The sequence below is a fragment of the Bombus vancouverensis genome, chromosome 8 (assembly GCF_051014615.1).
Source record: "Bombus vancouverensis nearcticus chromosome 8, iyBomVanc1_principal, whole genome shotgun sequence".
NCBI classification, from domain to species: Eukaryota; Metazoa; Arthropoda; class Insecta; order Hymenoptera; family Apidae; genus Bombus; species Bombus vancouverensis.
Window position 1 is genome coordinate 844,948 of NC_134918.1, and position 19,428 is coordinate 864,375.

The following is a 19,428-nucleotide window of genomic DNA, read 5'->3' on the forward strand; positions in this document are numbered from 1 at the left end:
TTTACCTTTTAACACGTATATTGTTCATTACATATTATAAAAAATATATATTTCTATATATATATATATATGTATATTTCATATTTTACTCAGAGTAGATAAAGAAATTTCTTTGTACCTGAGGGTGTTTCCATTGAAGTTTGAACTATTGTTTTAAACTAATCGTCAAGACTCTATAAAAGACGCCTTGAAAAGAAGAAAACAAATATTCTATCCTCCACACAGTTTATCATTTACAAAGATATAATTTAAATTTATCAGACTAGTCCAATTGATTAAAACTGTAAAGATTAATTTCTAACGTGTATTTTAAATATACATACTATATATGAATAATTATCTAGAAGCAAGTAAAATAAAAAGAATATGTAATCATTAGATTGCAAATGTTGATGCAAATTCATATCTTTACTTTTGAAAATTTTGAGTATTTTATCTTTTTTTATATGTTCTTGTATATGAAGTGCGCTGATCTCAATTAATGTTTATAAATATCAATTTTGTCAAAAATCCTTACATGTTTTTAATAACCATAAAAAAAGGAAAACTATATATAAATTCATTACATTTTAATACCATGTTTAGTAATTGTGAAAAGAAGAAAGCTACATACCGTTATTTTTACGTAGTTAGTAGTTTTATTTTTAAAAACAGAATATTGGAAATAATCACATAACTATTACCCAATCCACCTCACCTATTCTATCATTTCACCCTCGTATCAATCTCACTCCAAAAACTGCATTTATCAGAAACCTTTCGTCCAGTTGTTAGACCAGACAATCGACGTTTCACTTTAACAACCACTCCATGCACTAAGAATCCAAAAGAAAAGTTATCGCGCGCTAGGAGATCCGACAACAATGGCCTTTATCGAGTCAAGAAATTATTATCATTATGATAAACAATTTGCCAATCGTCGACATGGTACGAGTTAAGAGACTAGCCTCTCTCTCTCTCTCCTCTCTCTTTTTATATATATGTATATATATATACATACCCTATATGTTGTGTATACAGTATGGTACAAAAGTCTTGGATCATTTACCATAATGATTTCATAATGACAACTAATTATAAATAAAAATAAAAATATTAATAAACATATATTTTATATACAGGATGTTTCGTTTAATTGGAGACGATAGAATATCTTATGAAGAAGTTATGAAAAAAATGTTTTAACAAAGGTTGTTTGGTTCGAAGCACGACATCATATGGTGAATGTTACTTTTTCGCAGATTCAGTAACGGGAAAGGAGATTTAAAGTCAACTTTATTCTTTTAAATGGAGCTATATAACTAAATGGAATTAATACATTAATCGATCCATCCAGATATTCCGCATAAAAAGTATTAACCTATTTATATTGAAAAATGATCAGTAGATGTCTTAGCTTTAATTTGTTATATAAAAGAAGAGAAGACGCGAGGTCTTATATACTATATAATCTTGTGTTTACGTTGTAACGTATGAAAGACAAAGATAATGATCTTACAACATGTAATTAGTGCTAAGAATGATCTCTGAGAATATTGTGTCAATGTAGTAAATAATTGATTCTTCAAATTCTTTAATGACTTTTGCAAAGCGTATGTTGGCAATTTCTATGAGCAATTCCAGATTCATGTAAAATTTCACCAATATAATTCTGATATTTGTATCTGATAACTAGATTGCGAATTTTTATGTATATATGACAAAATTTAAAGATACAAAAGTGCAATAACGTGCGAATATACATATAATTTTCAAAGTACTGTATCTACTCGTTGTAATATTTAATAGATAAAACAAACATTTGTCCAGGTCCTAGTCTTTCCATTGTATTCATAAAAGTATGAATATGAATTCGCATAAAAATCCGCAGTTCACTTTCAAAAGAAATCAAGAAATTTGAAAAAGTTTCATATAACAGCTGTACTATATCCATAAAAAATGTCTATAAATATTCAAATACTTTCGCGAGCTGCTGTATACTTATAGATATATGTAATAGAAATGAGAAAAAAATATAACCAAATTTTATTTGGTAGGTGGACCAAAACTTTTGCACGATCCTGTACATCTCTCGATATCCCCGTGAGAGTTGTATCACACACAAAGCGAAGGATCCGCCCGTAATTTCAGCATTGCACAACAATAATGATTCCCGAGACAATGGCTCGTATATATTGGGTGGCAAAAGCGTTTCGCGTAGGCCGAGCATCGTGCAGGTAATGCACACACGGATGCACGCAGTCCGTGAGAAATTATTACCATCCACGAGCATGAGGCTACGACACGAGAAATTCTGTTGTCTTTCCGCCGTGAATAACTCCGCACGGCTTGAAATTAATCGTCGAGCGATCTTAATAAGCGCGTTAATGAGCGAGCTTCGCAGTCACCAACCCCTCACCCTCCGCGGGTACTCTTTAAACGATACTCTCTCGCTGACAACTCTCGGCCGCTTTAATAACTATTTTACCTTTAATTAAGCTATTTCTGACTAATCTCATCCCCCAGTATGCTTTACTCTGCTTTGCTGCTTCTTCGTAGTATACATATTCGCTGTTCGACTCCAGAAGATTTTTGGGATTATTAAATCATTGAATCGAATATAGCTTGTAATTTTTACTCGAGATAAAAATTTAAAATCTGTTTTATATATTACTAAGATAAATATTATAGACACATAAAAAATAAGTATTATAGAGTTTTATTAAAAAAAATAAAAATAAAACTTTTCATAACAGTTAATTTTAATAATTAAACTTTACTTACTCCTTGTATCACATTTAACTTAATTTATATCGCTTATAATATTTTTTAAATGTATTTTAAATTATGTTTTCAAATAAAAACTATATCGAATAAAACGGAAAATCCGTTCTGTACTCGATGCCACATGTTTCAAAGTGAAATAAATGTATACCTAGATAAATATTGTATAATATGAAATAGAAAAATTATATAAATAAGGCTTTTCATAATATGATTAGTTGAGTTTATATAGAATGCCATACAAGTAAACATTCTCTGTTTACGATGCAATAATTATTAGGAAAAATTATCAGATAGTCTTAAAATAATGAAATGAATTCGCCGTTCGATCGTACAGAGTTCTTGAAATTATATTAGATTATGCATATTAAGTTCATTCTGTGCATTTTTACACATTAATGTCTTTCATAAATGCATAAAAATCCGCGCTCTAAGTATCATCAATCTAAACTTAACTACAGACAAGAAAACACATCGAATTATCTTAAGAAATTCTATTTTCATACGTATTTTCTTCTAAATATATAATGAAAAAAGATTTGTTTTTTCGCAAAGTATAACGAAAAATGGTAAACCAATGCCTGGAGAAATTATCCGTCGGCATCTGAACGCGAGAGGAACTATTATTTCAGGATTCTTAAGAGAATGCAAGTTATTATCGCGTCACTCATTATACCAAGCAGTCAGCCATTATCCTTCCGCTTTTTCCTTCTAAATAAACGACGTTAATTCGTCTTAATGCGACGCATCCGGCGATACGCAAGCCTTGTTCCTTGAAATCCTTCGGAAAGGGAAACGATATGTGCGATGCATCGCTTTTTTCGGCGCGGAAATATTCCACGCCGACGATTCGTAATCACCGATTCCGCTTTCCCTTCATAGAAATGATATATCAAGTACATATTACGCAGATGCTCGTGAAAGTTTTCAAATATCGTCGAAATTTGAGAATACTGAGAAAATTGAAAATATTCAAAGAATGGAGATCCAGTGTGGTTTTTTCATATTTTCGCTAGAAAATGAAAAAAGTTAATAAAAGAAACGTAAAAATCGAGTTAGAGAACATAAAAGGTTGCATTTTTCAATAAAATATGTATTAATAAAATTTGAAAATTTGTCAAGAAACCGTACATTTTATTTCCGTATTTTGTTTAATAGTATATGTATTTATATTGTATTGCGTATGTATTTTAAATATACGTCCATTTTATAAAATCCCCATTAAAACTTGTAAGCCTATTTTCCATCTTTCACAAACGTCTGGAAATTCGAAGATATGGAGAAAAAAATTCATGTTTCTTTACTTACAAATTTACACTCGATAGGTATATTTTACATGTTCTTTATTTTATATTCCATTCTCAAATCCTTTATCGGAATTATCTATTGTTTCGCAATTAGTATCTAATCAACAAAATTTACAAACAAATACAATTTAAAGTTTCGCGTCCAGTTTCAATCTTGGAATTCCAATACTACGGTAATGAGCATAACTAACGCAATTATATTGGAAAATTTTGAAACAAATCTGAAAATATGTATATTATATATTTTTTCTTCCATTTCTAAAAATAGCAATAAAGCTTTTCATAATAACTAGTTGAATTTACAAATAAGTAATTATAATATAATTATAATAATAATTATCAGGAGAAATTATCGGATAATCTTGGAAAAGTGAAATGAAATACGAATAATTTATATACGTATTTCACATCCTCGATTTGCTTTCGTTGCGTGAAATCACTTTCGTTCGATACACGATCCTCTCCTTTCACGATGTCAGTAATGCGTGATATTCGATCAACACTTTTCGCGATTTGTCATATGCATATATGCTCCCCCGACGTTCCTCTATTATATTCCTTCGCACACGTGTAACCGCATAACATATAACACTTTGAGGTTATCGTTACTAAATCTTGTTCTTTCAGACCACCGTCAAGTGAAACGAAACCTTGATATATACCGTGTCCCCATCCACGTAGCAATTTCTTGTTTACGATCTCTCTATCCACTTACTAGTTTCGATTTTTCGATAGTTCTCGACTTTTCGTAGTATTCACAATATTAGAATTAAAAATAGATTTATCAAAAATATATGGTTTGTTACGGGGAAACCTATATAAAATCGTACAGCAGAGTAAAAACTGTAATATCACGCGTATTCGTTAACAGAAATCTATTACAAAATATATACACTGTCCTGTTTACAAATATTTCGATTTTATTTTCAGCGATTCTTCAACGTGTATTATGGTGTTGCACTAATCTGGAGGTGTAAGTTAGACGAAAAAATATGTTAACAACATGTATTTACATTATATTTGGAAAATTGGTGTCAATCATTTTCATCTTCGTATTTATTAATATAGTCGTTTATCAAAACAAAAAGCCATGTCAGGACAAAATTAAAATTAATTAAAAATGACGAATATTGTGATTCATGAATTTTTCCTTCAAGGTTACTATTTCGTATGAAAATAAGGTACTTGTGTTTAAAAATGATTAATTTGAAAGATACTGTATGTATAAGGATATAGACTTATCGTATGAAGGATAAGGGAAGATTTCACTTTCAAAACAATATGTATTCCTAAGTTCATGTTCTCTTTATGTTTCATAGACAAATTCCATAAAATTGAAGTTAAAATTAAAATTAAACTTCCAAACTGCTGATTGTTACATGCATTTACCTTAATACCTTTTTGTAGAAAATAAAGAACTATATCGGTTGATGCATAAAAAATATGTAGTTCTTCTAAAAAGAAAAAAAATGGACAATGTTAATGACCTTGAAAGATAGCGAAAGATTTCATTAAGGGAAAAAACATGAATCATAGTTTTCAACGTTTTTAACCAATCAATATAGTATCCTGACACATTTTTTGTATCAATGAAAGTAATTAAAATATTAAGCAATCCAAAATAAACGAAACATCCTATATAGTGAAAAATAGATAAAAATGTTAGAAGGGCTGTCATTTTGTCCAATAATATAAAGGTATATTTAAATCAAACGAGGAAGAACATAGAGCAAGAAGAAGAGCAAGAGCACTCGTTAGTGTTTATCTAGTGTCAATGATCATCGAGAAACACGATCGAACATTCGTAGGAATTAGACCAAGCATCTAGCCCTAGCCCTTTGCGCCGGAGGGGCGACTCTGTCGTTACGGTGTTTCGTGCGGCAACTCGAGTGGCGAGTAAGAGGCGACAGTTCCTGTTTATACTAGATTTCGACATCTCCAATTGATGAGAGCGCAGTATTGGTTCCGTAAATAGGTTCCTTAGTTCTTCATGTTTTTTTTTTAGTGTAAAGTGCTATAATTTTAAATGGAGATAAAGTACTTAATCCCAAATCTCTCTGAAACTATGGTTCTGACAACGTGTCCAATGTTAGTTCGGATTCGACGATCAAGGTAAAAGTATTATAGCTTGGAAGCATTAAAAAGATGGTTTTCGGAAGTGAAATTAGCTTATGTATTTTCGACCAGTCGCGGGAAGACGCGAGGAAGCGCGTCAACGGGAGTCGTAAATTCCCGTTACGATTATAATAATCGACACCACGAACGGATTGATCCTCTTATTTCTTTTGAGATAATAGGGGCGGTTAATGTGGTACAACACTGCGGTTAACAGGTTATATTGTCTATATTTCCAACAACTTAATACAAGAAAGAGTTACGCCATTGCGTAAGATGTTAGTGTCGTATACGAATGTTTGACGAGTGAAGACCCGGTAGAGTGTCACGTAAACTTGAGGGTTAGATGATAAAATAAAACAGTTGAGCCGTAACACAACTATCAACTTCACTTTTATTAAACTTTATTATGAATTCAGCAATCACAATGGAATACACACTGAATTAACACACATAAATCACAATTCACTCCAACAACTTTATGTAAAATCTAGTTACACTGATACGTTCAGTACGCGACTGGTCTAAGGGTAGAAACTCGGTAAAAAGATGTTGACCATTCTAAAGATAGACACTAACTAAGTTTTAGTGACGATACTGTGTCTGAGGAAAGTTAGGGGTGGGCGTGTCTAAGGACACGGGACCATCGGATTTGTTGATGGCAATTTTGGTTAGGAAAGTGAGGGCAGTAGACACCGCTTCGGATTGGATAATAAGAAGGTTGGTGGACCAGGAAGGGTTTTAGCCGCCCTCGAGAGAAAGTTGCTAACGGAAGATACCGAACGTGAGGAAAACCAACTTTCCTGTGTTAGCCTGTAGTAAACAATAAATGTAAAAGGGGCACTTAAAATAAAAGATACTTGTATGATCTGAAGGACCTTAACTATGAAAAATGCCAAGACCCATGGTGGGTCCTTAAGACTATTGAGGGTACGCGCCAAGGATGTGTAGACATCTGGCTACCATCTTGCCCACGGTGCGTGGCCCGGTCTCTGATGTGGATTGATGTTACAAGAGAGACGTTGACTGTTCTCAGGTTAGAGAATCAGTGTAGAGATGCGGGCTGATCTATTGACGAGATCGAGTCCGAGTAGATATGCTGACTGTCCTGTCATAGTAGAACAAGTCCTTTGCAGTTGAATGTAGTAATGTAGTAAAAGCAGCCCGAAATGTTGACTGATCCGTAGATGACTTAGCAGTTTCCGACTTGGTGCCGGAGTATTGACTGAACTAATGTCGTAGAAACAGTGAAGTCCGTTCTCGTGTTATTACGGAGGAAAGCTCGGTGTGGGTGTGCCTTTTGAACTAAGAACGCGGATTCGTTGTTCACACTTTTCGTTAGGAAAGTGAGGGTAACGATCCGCGATGCCCATTGGTTATAGCCAACGTTAATAAATGAAGATAGGAGGAGGAAGTCTCCTGCCAATGTTGCTCGTGGGTGTCATTTTTTATGGGGAAAAAACCTGCTTTTCCGTTAGACAAATATCCGCTTTCTCCGTAATTTGTAAGAGCGTGTAATAAACCTAACGACTGTTCTAAGGACCATCCATAAACCGAAAATACTTGCAGGATTAGAGATTAAGTTAAAAAGATTCTGTTTATGGTGGTTCCTTAGGTTCATTAAGGGTCTGTATAACGGAGCGTGGGCCTTGGCGGCCATATCACGAGGGACGTCGCACAGACCATCTCACGCGACGTAACAGTTCAAATGAAGATGAATTTGATGTTGAACTGTTGAGAAATGAGATCGATTGTATTCATAAAAGAATAATTGATAGAGAAAATAAAAACAGTGATGGAGTCAGTGGCACAATATTAGGTACAAGAAATCAAAAAATTACAATAATAGTGAATCCGAAAGAGACAGCGATGCCCTACATGATTCTAATAATTCAAAATGACCAGCTTGTGAAGAATCTAGCAATACATCACCGAGAACAAAATTTGTAGCCGGCGAAAAACCTGCAGGGCCGCAAGTATCCTCAAATGTGTAGTATCGGAATACTTAGGCTGTAAATGTCGCTGCTGGGTACGGCCGCTTTTCTTCTCACTTTTGTATCGTGGAAGAAAAATCGGACTCCGGTTGCCGGGATTCGAGCCCGGGTTCCGACGTTCGTGACCTAAGGCGCTAACCACTGCGCTGCCGTCGTTCGACACTAGTTAGTGTCGAGTGGTAGTATTTGCTATCGAGTGCCGTCACAGGGCTTTTTTTCCACGATACTACACGTTGAACAACATTTTTTAAGATATCTTCGCCGACGAGCTAATAAATCAAATAACAACTGAGAGAAACAATTATATTGTAAAAATGATAGGGGGGAGGACACTGTCATTACACTGAATTTGACATAACGTCACCAAGGAAGAATTTTGTCCAAACCAAGAATGCATCTTGGCGAATACTTTATAAATTATCATACAAAAGAAATACAGATATTAATATTACAAAATCATATTTTCAAAGATGTAAATATAGATAAATTATTAGAATATAATGTTTTTGTAAGTTAATTTGTGTATAAAATCATTTTACGCTACCTGTAACACATGCGTCACAGATGCACTAAATCATTTCGAGCTGCTACTTGGCCAGACTGAAAAAGTCCTCGAGTGCAAAGGGCTAGAATGCTCAATAGTTATTCCTAGGTCAGTCTTCACTCGACTTCGTGACAACGATGTTTACTGAAGAAATTATAATCATATCAATGAATTATATAAATGCAGTTTTATAGAGCATTCAGATATTCGACTTCCGATTCGAATGCTAGTTTAGACAATAATTTTATTAAAGTGGGGAAGAACGAGCATTCGTTCGCTTGATCTAAACAATCTAAACGTACTATATCGTACGCGTATACGTACACGCGTGAGCCACAAGAATCAGCGGTTTGCGGCATTACGATCAGTTCTTGGATGGGGCTGCAAATGAATTATGAGCATCATTTATAAAACCTGAATACCGCGGCTAACTCGCGTGTACCAGTCTTTTTTCGGGCCAAAGAAGAATGCCTTCACTCTTTGAGACATAAGACTTTTAGATAAAAAAAAGGCTCTAACTGTACAGGAATTTCATTTCAAATCACGACCACTCTGGATAAATTATAAACACGTGCTGATCAAATTAATATACGTTCTTTTCTGTGCGTCTGTTAAACGTGTGTTGGTCATATCTGTGAAAAAACAAAATCGGCAGTATTTATTGCCGCTAACTAAGGAAAGTTTGTTTAAACTATTCGTAACAGTTAAAGTAGTATAGTTAATTATAACAATTATGTATATTGTGTATATTATGTACATTATGTACATTTCCTAACCTATGTATGTAACATTCACGATATGTGCATAATACCGATTTAGTATCACTATTAATCAATGAATAACCAAAACAAAATATATACAGGGTTTCCACGTAACTGGGACAGATTGTATTTCCTAAACGGTTAGGAATAGAAGAAGATGTCATAAGTGAAAGTTAAATTGTATCAGGCAACTAATTTTATAAATTTGAGGTGGTGTTGGGTCCGTCGTCATGATACTGCTACTTGCTGGCGTATAGGTCGCTGTGAGGTACTGCTACTGGTGTATAGGATTTCTGTCTTTATTCGTGTTGCCTTTTTTCTCAGTTAGAAATCGTGGAGAAAAAATTGGACTACGATGGCAGGATTTGAACCTGGTCTGGCGTAACCAACGGCGCTAACCACTGCTCTACCATCGTCCGGTCATAGTTTGCTGTCGAGTGCCGCTACAAACTTTTGTACATGGGTGCATCAGAAAAATGCAACTGCATTTTGTTTTAAACGGAAAGCTATATTTTTTACTGCACCAACCGATGCAGTTCCTTGTGCTCTACATAAAATTACTAACATACTTATGTCCTAAAGTTATTCATTAGGAAGTTATACAAGCTAAAAGTTCTCTGAATTATTTCACTCTCTCAGCAAGTGTTCCGGAGCACTTACGTTGCAACAAGTATTCGAACGGTTCTCCATTGCAGTCCAAGCACTTTTTCATCCACTTTTTGACGTGGCGCAACACATTCCTGATGTCTCTTTCCGTAATTTTGGATATTTCTTGTTGAATGCGTTGTTGGAGCTCCTCAAGATTAGTAATGGGATGCGAATGCACCATATCTTTTCTTCATCCATAAAAAGAAATAGTGCGGTGTGAGGTCTGGTGATCGCGGTGGCCATAAGATCGGTTGTCGTGTGCCAATCCATTTCGCTCCACAAGTTTTATTTAAATATCTGACAACTATCTGTGCATTGTTGAGGTCACCGTTCCGTTGAGGACCTCACACCGTTCGACTCTCGTTTCATAATTTACGATCCAACTGTATTTTTCTATGATTAAATCATTTTTTCAACTCAAAGATAAAATGAAAAAATATAAGAAAATTTGAAGAGTAGATTTAAATATGCCGATAATGACAATAGGTGACAGTAATATCTAATGACTGTCGTCTCGGATTATGACTGAAAAAGCGCAAAACTAAACGTTTTCAAATCTCTCCAAATTCTCGCTATTGACAAACGATTTCTAACATCAATTACCAAATCGTTTCTGACCCACATCTCTCGCAAATCTGACAATTCGTGTCCTACTTAAAGGGCAAAGTTCGTTGATCAAAGTAACCAAGACCAGAAAAAAAGAGAACGAGAAGAGTATAAAAAAAAAAAAAGAAAAGAGTTGGTTGAAGCCAGTCGAGCAGCGAGGAATTGAACCACTCCTGATTTTAATGGTAGACGAACTTTGCCGCTCGCGAAGTTTGAAGTTGCAGGTAACTCGATTAATGGATACTCGGTTTGCACGGGGTTACTCGTGGCCGTGTAATTGAGTCTAATTCACACCGAAACTCGTGATTAATGATAAAGCTAACTCGCTAAAATTTCCACGGCGTATGTACGTCTTCCTCTCTTACTTGTACCTCTTACTTGTTATTAATGAGTTATCGATTTTCGAGTAACCGTCGAGGCTCGATGAAATATTCATTCGTCGAGACTAATTTCGATCTAGCTGTTTCTGTTTGAAACAGCTCGATGCATATAGTCCTTCGTCGAAGCATTGGGCGATGATAATTAATATTGAACGTTGCATTAATGGCACGCTGCACGCGCGCTTCAAGATGATGAAAGAGCGTACCTTCACCGGTAAAATTAATTGTTGATCAAATTCTGAGATTGGTAAGAAGGTGTGGAGTCGTATTCTTGAAATATAGAGTAACTATGAAATAGAATCCTTTTCTGTTTTATTAGGGAAAATAGTAATTTTAAGAGAAACAAATTTGAATATTTTTTAAATCTTATTTAGTCGATTAGGATGTTGATGTTAAGTATTGTAATAATGCAGAACAAGTAATCCCTTATTAAATGTTTTAATGAGACATTGTTTAACCCTTTCGTTGTGGCATTTAAACAATGAGTAAAATAATTAAAAGATCCAATTGGCCGATTAAATTGGAAGATTTTCATTCATTGGAAGTTTCAATAACCTTGAAAGAAGAAAATGTGGAAAACTCATACGCAACCTCTAGGTTTACAACTTTTTATTAACGTATTAAACAGATCGTGTACACAAAATTGTATTTATTATCTTAAACGCCCTCATAATAGGCATAAAATAACAAAAATAAAATTCAAAAGTTCAAATGTAATACTCGAAGTAGGAATAAAATAAAATCGTTCCCTTCTCTGATGTTGACCCATCTGTTAAGTAAAATCTATATACACTATATGACATCGTGTTTGATCAAAACTAATAATAGTAATATTGAAAATCGAATATCGAAAATCATCAAGTTTTTGAGATCTACAGCCAGTATAGTTATGTGCATCTGTCACATCTTATTCATTGTGCATAATCTTTATTTAACTGGTTTACACCATATTTACCATGACATTATACGCGAAAGTTATTTGCATTATTATTTCTTATACGTTTGTATGCTTTAGCTTTTTTATTCGTCGTTCTTTGTTTTTAATTGTTATTGGAAAAAATTAAACGGTAGATTATGAACAGTGAAGTTCGAAATGCAATTTAATAGTTATAAATAATTATTAGTAATAATGACTTCAATTAAGGCCATGCGCTATAACGCATTAATATAATCTTCTACTTACGATTAAATACGAAGACGGAAATAATCGGCAACAATTTTCATGCAACCTACTTACTGCTTATTAAAACGCTATAATACACTTTGGAGAATTTTCAAAAGCAATATTAAAACACTTGTGTACACAGAAACTTAATAATTTACTACAGTGTATGTGTTTTGCAATAAATCTCCATTGACATCTTCAATATGGTGAAAAGTAATTGCCGAATGACTATCAGTTTTTTAAATCAGTTATAGAGATAAGAGTGATATAACTTTTTACCCTGCTTTCCAGGTTTTCCTTATATCGATATATCGTATTTGCATTAGAGATTCGTATCTTGCTCTATATAAGGTGACAAGTCTCACCATAGGTTGTCTGCTCAACTTTCCCTACAGATTGTGATTATATATAGTAACATAGTAACGTGTATACTATTCTCCTACCTTAAACCTAGAGGTTAACCAAACACTCTATCCTCCACATCTACAAAGCACATAACCTGGACATAAACGAATTCCAAGCGAAACAAAAATCAATTTTATTGGAGTCAGCACTATTTCATCCAAGCGAACCTTGTAACTTTTCATAAGCACATAGTGTCTACAGCAAACTGCGTGTATTCGCGAGTGCTCGCAGCCACTATTTGCGTCGTGGCAGGCTGTGCTCGCGATCTATTATGTATCAAGCTCAGATGTGTATATCACCATGGTATACAGGACAATGATAGATCAATGCGACACGCTCGGATTAATGGGTTGTATGCTTATACGTATACACAGACCAGACGTTATCTTTATGTATACACAGACGCTCGTATTTTCCCCTCGTACTCCCTTCCTATAATCGCGAGCCGTGTTTCTACGTCAAAAGGCCAGTTTCCATCTGGCAAAAGTCATTCTGGTAATCGCTGCTCAATTTTCTTGTCCGACAGCAACCTGTGCTTTTCAGAATGAGATTAGTTTGATCAACGATTTATTCGTTGTTGGCATTGTTTGCTTTAACGAAGTTTTAGATTGTTATATGAACATTGTAAGTGATATATATATTAGGTTGCCCCAAAAGTTTCTTTCGTTTTATAAGGAAATAATAGATATGTTAAACATTCTTTTGTTTTATATTATTTTATTGGAAATAGGCCGAAATGGACCATACATAATTCAATATGGGACAATTTAATATATATCTTATGAATTATGCATGGTCCATTTCGTTCTATTTTCAATAAAATAATATAAAACAAAAGAATGTTTAGCATGTCTATTATATATATACAGGATGGTTGGTAACTGGTGATACAAGCAGAAAGGGGGTGATTCTACGCGAAAAAAGAAGTCGAAAGTATAGAATAATAATTTTTCGTTCGAGGCTTTGTTTTCGAGAAAATCAACTTTGAATTTTCGCTCGGTACGCGTGCACTTTATCACGTCTCGTTATAACGGATCTCACTGTAGATTTTTAAAAAACTTAAAAAAAAAAAAATTAAAAAAGAAAATTTTTATTCTATATTTTCGACTTTTTTTCGCGTAGAATCACCCCCTTTCCGCTTGTACCACCAGTTACCAACCACCCTGTATATCACTTACAATGTTCAAATCAACATCATACAATCTATATATATCAGTCACAAAATTGTAAGTATTTAATGTACATATGTACATCCTTTAAATATTAAACATATCTATGAATTTTTCTGACACATTAAGACACATATCGTTAAAATATAATACAATTCACTCACCTTCATCTTTATTAAGAAAAAAGATGTAAAAACGAATAAAATGCAACATTACCAAAATTACATACATCTGTTATATTTATATAAAATCATAAAAATAGTAGGCTTGAAATTATAGTAATATGTATTTTGTAGGTTCTACGTAAGTACCAATAATTCTGCTACTTCCTTGGCGTTAAAAAGAACTAAGTTTGTAATTTCTAACGTAACTTCATGGCAAGATTTTTATGAAATAGATATTTTAATCTTTTAAATTCCTTTTAGAAATACATTAACAATAACTGTACTGATTTATAAATATAAATAATGTTGTGGCAAAGTGCGATTTTGGTTTCTTCGGTAAATTAAGTGCATAAAATTTAATATGTGTATGTAGATTTTTGTCAATGACTCTATATATTGGATTTTGTAATTTTGAACCTTTAGTATTTTCGGCTTAAAATATCATATAATAAAGTGTTAGAAACATACTATTCATTGCAAGGAGTACAAATTGTCTGATCGATAAAATTAATCTTTTCAATAAAAGACAAAAGAATTTATATCAGATGTTCACTGATTAAATGACGTATACATGCCCAACCATATTTGTATAGAACTTTAGATATGTTTCATTTAAAATGAGATATATTTAAAACTATGGAAATTCTCAGAATCACTTAGTATATTTCAATTTTATTTTATTCGTTTAATTCGTATTTTCCTTCATTTGCAACGAGACATTTAAATAAGGGAAGGTGTTTATACATTGAAACATTTTAAATTTCTAGTAATTTTTGCATTACATAATATTCAATGCAATTTTCTATTTACAATTATGTTATGACATAAACGAATATGGATAAATGAGATTGTGAGAAAATAAACAGTTTAATGGTATACTTTCGCAATTTCAAAGTGTGCTCTGTTAACATACTCCGTCTGAGGAATTGCAAGCTGTGATCTTCCACATTATGGTGCAATTTTACGCAATCTTTCGCGGATTGCTTTTCAACGAAGAGTGATGAGTCAGATGCTCACAGAAAGAGAAACTGTATTCTTCTTTAAATAAATATTTCTGTTTATGCAATATTGCAATAATAATACTGTGTTCTTGATTAATAAACAAGACCCATTTTTATTTAGGACAATTTTGACAATTTTCTACATACCTTCGTATATAGAATAAATATATAAATTCGTTGCAATTTGACGCATATAAAAATCCTAATTTCTGAGAAGTTAAATTTTATGAAAACTAATAAAGGAAAGAAATTAATTAGTAAAATACACGTCACAATATATATATCTTTTTATTAATTTATTATTTTATTATTTATTTTTTAAATTAATTTATTATTTTATTAATTATCTTCGCCTGCTGACTATAATATATGTTATAATATTTGGTAAACTAAACTAATTTCAATTTAGATTCTAAATCTTTTATAATGTTCACAAAAATATAGAATTTTACAAATATCCGTAATCTATCTATCATGTATTTTTGCAGGATGCTGTTTGACAAATACGGTTTCCAGCTAGATATCAAATATACATATATCTACAATATATCAATTTACATGAAACTTATTTAACTTATACTTTGCTAATTGATTCAAATACTCATTCAGCTTTGTCATGTATCTCACATTTATATCATAAAATGTCACGTCTCACAAACTTTACTATTTTCTATTAGCTCGGTACTATTTCATTTGCTCGAGAACTTATTGCCAGGGGTAGTATCCATTTGTTAATGCCCGAATCACAATCTCACTTTTCCTCTCCCCACTTCTATGTTTCGGGTCTCGCGGGGTGAATACGTGGGCGAGCTTTGAGCGCATCTGCATAATCGTACGTAAATTGCACGAGACATCGCGCACGGTAATATATTGCGGCCGGAGGGCCGCGTTCATATGCAAGATATGCGCGGATCTGCGTCGACCAGCGTGTACGCGCTCGCACAACACACGCGAATTCACGTTATATGCACGATGCAACGGTAAAGCGGCGCGGCACGGCGACCGGTTAATTCAGTTAGCGGATACGAAACGGAAGGCTACGCGAGGAAGTTCGATTCCACTCCACCACTTCTCTCCTATTACATGTTCAAACATTTATAAAGGGAGCTGTTGCATGTCCAAAAGCAGATACACGGAGGAGGATAGATCTTCTAGGTGGTTGGAAGCGCGTTTCGCGAATTGCTTGTCTTTCGGGGTCCTTTTAGATGAACCATTTCGGGAATGATGACTGTTAGCAAATGGTACGCAGTGATGAGCTCGAGTACATCGCTATGTTTTGTATGAATAACGTAGATGCAATACTCGAACGATATTAAAACCTGAATCGAAATTTAGATTTAAATAAGAATAAATAGAATACCTATACTACAAGAAGTAGCAGGAAATCGAGAAACATAGTAAGTACAAACGAAGAGAAAGTGAACGTTGTTATATGTAAAGGCGAAATTTATATTATAACGTTGAACAGGTATATGAATTCTTTACTTATTTTAAGATTCTATAATCAACATCTATTTTTATAGATTTTATAGGTTTCAAACCTGGGCCCTATTGCACAACAATTAACCACTAGCAATTATTAACCAATAATTAATTACTAATGTAGATTATTTATTACTATGGACGTGAATAGACTGCAGTAGTTTATGGAAATGTGTATCTTTATAGAACATTCGACATTCAAAATTTCGATAGGAATATATTTTATCTTGACATAAGCGGGAATATATGACACATTATAAATGAATTTGTGCTGGCGAAGAATATGTAAGAAATACTTACAACTTACTTCAATTTAAATTGTAACTATGTATATCTAAATAACATAATAATATAATAAAAATTTCATTTTTATTATATGTACGTAGGTACTCATAACATATCTCATATTAAAGTTATATACTTTTGTACGTGTTCATATATTCATATTTTCATATTTTAATTGCATACTCAGATATATTTTAAATGTATACACATTCGAAGTCTAATATAACCATTCCGTCTTATGCAGCAAATGCTTAGTCGATAGTAAAAGATATTTCCTCTTCTGAATTGTTCAAAGTTAATCGTATTTTAATGTAAAAATACTTGAATATTATAATATTCAAATATATATAGCAATACAAAATTGTTTGAATATTATAAAATCCAAATACTTTGTTTATTATATATGTCATTTTTAAGATTGGACTCACCACCATGGTTTGGAAGATGTCAAGACATTTTTAATGTTACAGCTGATTTCGTATTACTTACCTGAAACAAAAATATAAAATTCAAATTAATTAAAACAATAGTGATGCACAATTTATATAACATAATTAGGGAACTTTATATTGTAACTCTTTTATGGTTTATTCCTAAAAATATTGTTCAAGAGTTAAAAGTTAGTGAAATCTTCATAATAAAATTTCATTTAGTTTTTACAAATTTTTGCGATAATAATGGAACTTCTCAGCGAAGTATGAGCATAATTCTTAGCTGCAATTATGATTGCAATGATGAATTATGATGTAATTATATAATTAGATTGTGGATTTTTATTCATTTATGTAACATCTAAACGTGCAAAGGTGTACAAAATATATGTAAAATTTAAAAACATATAACATATCCAGGGTACAGTAATCGTTACAAAATTCAGTGGGCGAGACATCTGTATATAAATTTAATTTCCTTACTTACAAACAAAATATGAAATACATTTGTTTGAAGCTATGAAAATTTCATAAAAATTCACAGTTTAATTATAATCAATAAAATTTTAATCTGCCTTACTTTCTAACAAAGAGCAGGAGGGTGAGTTTCATCGTACATTGATAATTTCATATCCATTCTATGGTTTTTGTTCTCTTATTACCAGTACTGTAGATTATTGTTCATCGAATCAGTATTGTTATAATAGAACAATGCAATAACGGCGAATACACGATAATATTACTTGCAACAGATACTCATCATTTTAGTTAGGTACAGCTGGGAGAAAAATATGTTACAAGAAGAGAGATATAGTTCCAATAATTCACCAATTACTAAATACATATTAACATGTAATGAATATACTAAAATACACTAAATAATACACTACATAAATACACTAAAAACAAAGATATAAGGTAAATAAAAAATCAAGTTGCCTTGCAAAACGAAGGTGCAATTGTATTTTGACATAAAAATTTACAATGAATAAAAAGCTGATTAAAAAGAAATGTAACGATATAAACAACCTCCATGGGAGGAGGTTTATTATCAACTCAATAATCATTTTGTGAACAATATTTCTTTCACTATTGGCTTTCAAAAATGAGTATGTATTAGATTCTATACGCTTTTTTTTGCACGCAAAATAGAAAGAAAAATAGTGGTTGCAAAAGGTATTTGTATATGCTCTCATTTTGCAGTCGAGCGTCTTTTTCTTAGATTCTATATTTCATTTTCATAATAGAAAATTTTTACAATCACGCGAAAGTACTACTAAAGAATATGAAATTTCTAGTAGCTGGATTTATTTAACTATTAGATATATAACGCAATAATGTATTATTTGCAAGCAGTATATAAATACTTTTTGTAGCGATCGTATGTATCAAATAAAACTGAATATACCCGCGTAGTGTTAATTTTGATAAAGTAAGGGATCATCAATCTTCAACTTTTTTGCATTTTTGTCTCGTAATATACACGCGCCTTTATAACTCACTATAAATCACTTGTTCGTGTTGCCACATCGTTGTCACATCAGAATACAAATATTTGCTGAAAAAGAGAATGCTGTTCAATAAAATAGAAGCTGGTAAAGATTATCGGAAGTCTGTAATTTTGGAGTAATATCACACATCACGCAGAAACACCTCTATTTTTCTATATAGTGAACTCAAATAACAAATATATCTATATATCAAACATAGCCTATACTTTTAACAACTATATACATGTAAATATTAAAATAATTTATTTTTCAAATGCATTATTATTCAAATAATGTTATTTAGGGTAAAGTAATAAAGCAAACAACAAATAGAGTGACAATTTTGTTCGAATAAAAGATTATTTCGACAATATTCAATTCTGAATCTTCCGAACGTTTCAAACGTGGATGCCACGATGTTTTCCCAATTTTTGATGCTCGTTAATAAACAGATATGATCATAAAGGATAGTTAATAGGGCGGTGACGCATCACGGCTTTAATTATCGCGGTCTTCATGCCCTTTTAGTCGAGCAACAGCAGGGGCCACCATGATGCAGTGTAAATGAATTTCGCAATAAAGTTGCAACGGGCAAAGGGTGCCGTAAAATGAAATAAAGCGTCGCGTCGCTGTGGCTCGTCTTTATGCTTGGTTCGCGCACCGCCGCGTCTCGCGCATAATAAATCACCATTCGCGGCGACATGCGCCTAGAAATCAC

The 19,428-nt window shown here is 32.8% G+C and overlaps 1 protein-coding gene across 12 annotated transcripts in view; it reads right to left on the reverse strand.

Annotated features, from left to right (window-relative positions):
• The window catches only part of scalloped (TEA domain transcription factor 1 homolog scalloped), a 337,742-nt gene that overhangs the window by 142,205 nt on the left and 176,109 nt on the right, over positions 1-19,428 (reverse strand). The gene's annotated exons all lie outside the window — the stretch shown is intronic.